The 6,729-nt window shown below is 40.4% G+C and overlaps 1 non-coding gene across 1 annotated transcript; it reads right to left on the bottom strand.

The window, feature by feature from the left end:
- Nucleotides 1-261: 261 nt before the first annotated feature.
- Nucleotides 262-373, bottom strand: LOC126993911 (small nucleolar RNA SNORA5). Its single transcript, XR_007748476.1, has one exon. It is a non-coding gene; the product is annotated as a small nucleolar RNA SNORA5 (small nucleolar RNA).
- Nucleotides 374-6,729: the final 6,356 nt, after the last annotated feature.

The following is a 6,729-nucleotide window of genomic DNA, read 5'->3' as shown; positions in this document are numbered from 1 at the left end:
GACGGTCTACCATAGAGCAAATAGATTGAATTAGTGGAAACTAGAGATGAAAGTACAGAGGATACAATCTATAGGTGGGAGATTTAGTTAAAGAAAACAAGAGCAGAGAAGTAGTTCTTAAACTTTTTACCACCATGCCCCTCTTGGAATGGTCTTTGGTCTTTCCTCCACCTCCCCTCGCATTTAAGCTCACATTCTTATTCAGATGGCAAATATTCCAACAGCAAGTAACTTTTCCCCCCAGGCTACTTTTCCCTTGGATATTGCCTCAAATACTCCCAGTTCCCAGAACAAGTGAACTAGGCATGTGTTGTTCTATGGCATCCCTTGATTCAGTGCTGGTGAGCGAAGAAGGTTGAAGTTGATAGATGCATCATCATCATCATCCCATTTCATTTTAACGTTTGTTTTCCTCTTCCTAGCAGTTGGACACTGTGGCTCTCCATTCTACTCTGTCTTCTACCAGTCTCATCAATCCCATCAATGCCAAGTCTTCTCCATGTTCCTAGGTCTGCCAACTGTCTCCCCTTCCACCTCCAATCTAAAACTCCATGTATCACTCCCTGCTCTCTTCTAGTCAACCATTGCAATTTTCCCTTCTGAGCACTGTTTCCAGGTCTTCCTCCATCTATTAGCTACATCTGCTGGACACTATCCGCACCTGATCCCAGCCATTATACCTCAACATTCTCGATCACTTGCTGTCAATACTTCCATCAATTTCCTGGTGGCGCCCATGTTTCTGCTCTATACAACATCACTTTGTTGATCCTAGCACACTTGGTTGCTCTGCGCTAGAGGGATGCTACGATTCCGCAGATGAACTATACACCTTCCTCCACACTTTAACCTTTCGCCACTCTCACTCTGCCATCCTCCTCCTCCCCTCACAGCCAGACATCTCCCAAATAACAATATTCTGCCTCATCCAGCTTTCCTCCATTTTCACCTCTGGTTCATCCCTCTCAGTTTCTTGTCCTTACACAACCTCGCCATAAATGGGCATGCTGAATCTGCCTCCTCTTACATTGCTGGGAGCCTGAGCATCTGAGGTGGCACCACTGCCTTCAACATATGCACAAGACTGAATTTTTTCTCCTTCCCACAGCATCCACATGGATATTTTCTAATTTAATCTTTTCTCTTGCTTCTTTTCAGTCACCATGTACTGTTTTCGTATTAATTTTCAAACCTCTCTCCTCCATTCCTTCCTTCATTTAATGACTTTTCTTTCCATTTCTTCTACTCTCACACTCAAGATCCTCCGATAGCCAGCCCAATGAATTAAGCTCTACTGCCAGGCTTAGCAGCCTATAGTCTGTTTCACCAAAAGTGTGCAAGCGTACGCCTCTATTTTTCTCTCTTGATTTTGATTAGCTCTGTGGCAGCCAATCACCAGGCAGAAACCGTCAGTTTGCTTCCACTTTGGCTGCTGGTGTCCGACTCTGTGCTGTGTCATAGTGTTTAAGCCATCTGAAATACCACAAGGCCTACATTTCTTATTAGCAGTACCATCCTTGATTCATTACGCATTCACTCCTAAACACAAACAACTAATTATGTTTTGTAGTAGATATCATGTGGATGAAATGAAAAAAAATAATTATCTGATAAACAAAATTATATTTTATCTATATTCAGAGATTAACAGTGTACTTATGGCTATGTTTCTTGTTTCCTCTAATCTTAACATTTGGGAACTGTAGATGTTCAATAGGTGAAAATGCATTAAGTTAATATTTCATGGTAGTTTTGAAGTGTGTTAACATTTTTTATGCATTATAGCACTGCGAAGGCAGTGTGGTATAAACAGCTTTCCTGAACCAAGCAGACAAAACATTTCCAGCGCTGTGATTGGCTGCCCACTTAGCCGATCAAAATTGAAGGCATTAGGGGGGTGGCCACCTGTAATATCTTAGTGAAACAGACTGGCAGGCGGAGATTTGAGCCCATCCAGGCCTGCTGGATTTTCAGCTGACAAGGAGATTACTGTCCTCCTTGAAGGGAAAGAAATTGTAATGGTGTGTGAAAGGTCCAATGCCTTGAGATCCTTCTGTGAACATAATAGGAGGTACCTGGTGATGAAGTCCAGCTCATGGTGAGTCATGGTGAGTTACCCCACACACAACACACACACACACATGTAGCCCACAAGGAGTTAATAAAGGTTCTGAAGGTTATAAAAGAGACAGTGGAAAGACAGGAGGGAGGAGGATGGATGGAGAATCAGTTAATGTAAGCATGCCTGTTCTGGGCAGAGATTTTGTTCAAGCGATTAGTTTTCTGTTTGAAAATATGTTTAGAACGATTCATTTTAACAACAGAGTTTCACTGTGGTCAGAATATTGCCTAATTCATGGGGGTTAAGTAAGGATGACAAGAACTGATATATTAGTACTTAAATGATCAGTAAGTGCCAGAAAGTGAAATTCTTACGAGAACCAAGTTTATAAGCAGGAAAGAAAGTGATATCCTGCATTGTAGACATCCAGTAGACATGGGCAGCATCTATCTTTGGAGTGAAATTTGGATAAGAGATTGAAGGAGGAAACGAAAGTGATATCTGTCAGAAGCCCTCAGAAACCTGTGTTTGGGTTAAAGAAATTGAGATTTGAAGAGATAGTTTCCTGGAATGAAAAATTATGTAACCATATGAATTTTGCAGCGAAGTTGAAGCTGAAGTCTGAAGAGTATCAGACATCTCTGATTCCTGCCAAAAATGAGATTCAACTTGGGGATATTTCTGGTTTCCTCCCCAGTTAGGACTCAAGGCAGGTCTCATATTAATCCTCATGAAAATTATGATAAATGTTTAGGACAATTTAGGGATCTGCTCTTAGATATTAAGTGCATAACTTTATTCACTGATTTCATTTTGGTGGAAACTTCAAAATTTACTATCATGAGGATGCATCAACAGAAAAGATTTATATGACTGCAGGAACACATCCCTAGCTGCTCCTACATGCTGGCTTTGGAGGTTCGGAACACAGGCCCGGTCCTTCTAACAGGGCAAGAAACTAATGTTGGCAAGGGCCTCAGGATGCTCCTCTGTGGTCTAAAAAAGATAAAAGTCTCAACAAATTGTCCCTCAAAATGAATACGCAAACACTTACATTACAAGAGACATATGCAATTTTTTCTCCTGACATTAATTTAAGTCAATAGTCAGAGAAACCACTGCTACTTACAAACTCAGTGAATAGTTAATGCCTCCTCCAAATATGACATAGATGCCCAAAACCTATTCCCAGTACTTGGCTTTACAAAAAATTCACAATCATCTATCTAAAAGGTGTATACCATACTGTATTTCCTGGCTGTGGGACTAACTACTAGAAAAATAAACCAGAAATTGCACAGCTAATACACTCCTTATCCAATGATGGGAATATTACCTAGGAAATAGAGACTTGTAACCGTGTGTAGAGGAAGAGTTAGTAGGTTGTATCATGTGCAAAAATTCAGATTGTGTTTATGACTCGTATCCTTGATGGGTGTGGGAGGGCTTTACCACAACAACTTTCGCCAGATAAGTAAGGCGACCCCTCGCTCTCTCTATCCCTTATCCCCCACATACCACACATATATATATATATATATATATATATATATATATATATATATATATATATATATATATATATATACATATATATATATATATATATATATATATATATATATATATATATATATACTCTCTTTTACAAATATTTCGATTCTTGAGTTTGGTTTTGTGATTTTTGAAATAGCGTGGGGTCCAAAATCCAAACCAAATGTTTAATTTACATGTTTTTTCACTTATCTGTGATATTTATAGATGGCAAGCAAATCTATCCCAGCTGGCACAACCTAACATGGCCTTTAGAGCCCCACTGTAAAATGCAATAAGCAAAATATTAACTACTGATAGATCTAAATTGAAACATGTAAGAACTTGAGGATGCCTTGTAATATAAGACCCATATTCGGATAAAGTTTTGAATCATTGGCTATTGAGTTTTGTTACTTGAGAAAAAAAAAAAAATCAGGGGGTGACAATATCTCAGAGAAATTTAAAAAGGGATCACGTATAGTGAAAAAAATACTTGCAAAACCTGAACTTGGTCAACCATGCTAGAATCTACATATATGTTTCACACAACGAGTAACTAACGTACAAGAACTGCTTTCTAGAGAAGTAGTTGGTAGATTAAACAGAGTTGACTAGTATGTTTTGATGTACAGTTAAAATCAACCACCAGTTAAAGTGTAATTTAGATAGTTACTAAAATTAGGATTGGTTTTCCAATGAAATACCTGCAAAAGAGGGAATAAGATTAACATAGCCTCACCTCTACTCGCATTGACAAAATGCCTCAGTGTACAACATATCACGCATATTTATCATAAACAATTGACCTTGACAAATCTAGAAGCTAAATCATCTAACCTTCACTGCCAAATTCGACATGCTAGACTAAACATAATCTTAAGACCAATATTTTGAAAGATTCTTTAGTGTTCCTGATGCTTCTTCTTCTAGAGCTAATCAAGGCGAGATAATGGGTGCATTGAGTAGAGTTTTACCTAATACAGGACGTTTGTGCTGCATTCCAAATAAAGAAACAACACGATGTCAATATTAACCACAAGTAGAGATAGCTGTTTTATTCCATTTCATCCCTACCAAATCCACTTTTCCAGCCTACGGACTGATAGTCATGACAAACATGCTACACAATGCAGGCTGTGCTGGTAAGCCTCCCTACACTCACAGTGGGGCCGAGGTATGCAGTGAGCCACTGCTTCCAGAGGTCAGGACTCTCCCACGTCCTTGGTTGCCTGAGGACGCCTTAACGCACGCCAGCTGGACACCCGTGCAAGTCCTCCTAGTTTATCTGCTGATGGTCACAGGGGTGCCGGCTGGTGTGCATGAGAGCTGGCTGCTGACAAGGCCATGTGAGCAACAGACAGGCAGATAATGGAGGAGAGGTGGCAGATGGATCATTCACTTTAAAGGTGTTAGTTGGGCGATATTCTTATCAACAGCCTTCCTGTATTCCTTCCTTCAGCCCCTATCTGGGGGGCGGCAGGAGGCAGGGTGCTGGAGAAGCGGCCACATGTAAGCAACCTCCCCTCGGACACACAGAGCCGAGGTCTACTCAGCAGTTTGTGGCTCTCTGTCTGTGCAACCTCTGAAATGAGCCCCGAACTCTTGGTTTTCCTGTTACTCAAAAATGATGAACTTTCATGAGAGAGAGAAGTGACTGACAGCCAGATGACTGGTCACGTGAAGCTAAACAAGTACCAGCCCTTCCGCACCTCGCCAGCACAACGCAGCCACTATTATTATACAACTTTATTTGCGACGAAGGATATAATATGAACATACAGCTAGGTTTTCCTCTAACAGATTTATTGAAATATGAATTATTACATTCCTCAACATAAAATGCTCCCTTCCTTTTGTATCGTTAAACTGATCTCCATGAACGTGGATTAGAGAGGCCTACTGAGGTTTTTAGAGTAGTATAAGGGCTAGATGGCAATACCAAGTGGGCACTAAAATGTAGTAATAATAGCGGCTGGGGTAAGGCAAGGGTGGGTCTAAATGCGTACTATACAAACGGTAAGTAATAGAATAAAGATAGATTTATTAAGAGGAAAGGCGTGCGTAGAAATTTGACAAAGATACTTGATCACAAGTCATGGATAAACACTGCAGACAGACACTTTCTCCCAGAATTAGAGATGAGAAGGGTATAAGTTATTTCAAGATCGAATAGGCAGGGAAGGGGTGGGGTCACTCTTCGTCAAGGGACATCTTAATTATAAGTGTGTCATTAACAACTCAATCAAGGAAGATAGCAATACACAATCACTACAGGTGAAACAATAGGTAGGAAGAAGCCCAATTGTCATCGGAATTACTTTACAGACCTTAACCTTACCAAGGTAATATTTTTGCATGTGTGTGTATTGGGGGATTTCAATTATGGGAACATAGGTGGGATACTTTTGTCGGAGACACAGGAGAGCTGGGTTGTTAGATGTGATACAGGACAGTTTCCTTTAGCAGTTAATTAGAAGTACCAACGAGGGAAGAAAATGTTTTAGATATATTGTTAATAATAGAAAGGACATAATAACTAACATACAGGGTTGGGGATTCATTAATTAACAGTGATCCGCATAAGAAATTAGATTTAATATTAAAATGGAGATAGAATGTAGTAACAGCATTAATACCACGACACCAGGAAGGCAGACTACGAGGTTAAAGCAGCTGCAGAGGCTTAGGAGTGAGATCAAGTGATTCAGGATGACCCAGAGCAGGAGGCGGTAATCTCTGGTGGGGTCAATATAGTCAGGTCAAGTAGCTTGGAGGGTGGGTACAATGGTCTGGTCAGGAATTAAATTGGGACAGAAACAGTTTATACCTCCACAGGAGGTCAGGGTCAACAGGTAATTACGAAGGATGACCCAAGACAGGCTAAAAACTGAAATAGGAAGGAAAGAGGGACTATATATGTTGGAAGACCAAGGTGGGGGAACTCACCTAAGAGATAGTTACAACGATTTGGCTAGAACGGCCGAAAACACGTGTGTCAAAACGTATTATGATTAAATTGCCAGGGAAGTAAAGACCAATCCAAAGGCTCCTTTCAGCTTTATAAGACCAAGGTTACTGAGGGATGAATGGGGCCGCTTAAGTCAGGAGAATCACTGATTGATAGTGATGAG

This window comes from Eriocheir sinensis, unplaced genomic scaffold (assembly GCF_024679095.1).
Source record: "Eriocheir sinensis breed Jianghai 21 unplaced genomic scaffold, ASM2467909v1 Scaffold699, whole genome shotgun sequence".
In the NCBI taxonomy this organism is placed as follows: Eukaryota; Metazoa; Arthropoda; class Malacostraca; order Decapoda; family Varunidae; genus Eriocheir; species Eriocheir sinensis.
This window is presented reverse-complemented; position numbering and strand designations above follow the sequence as displayed.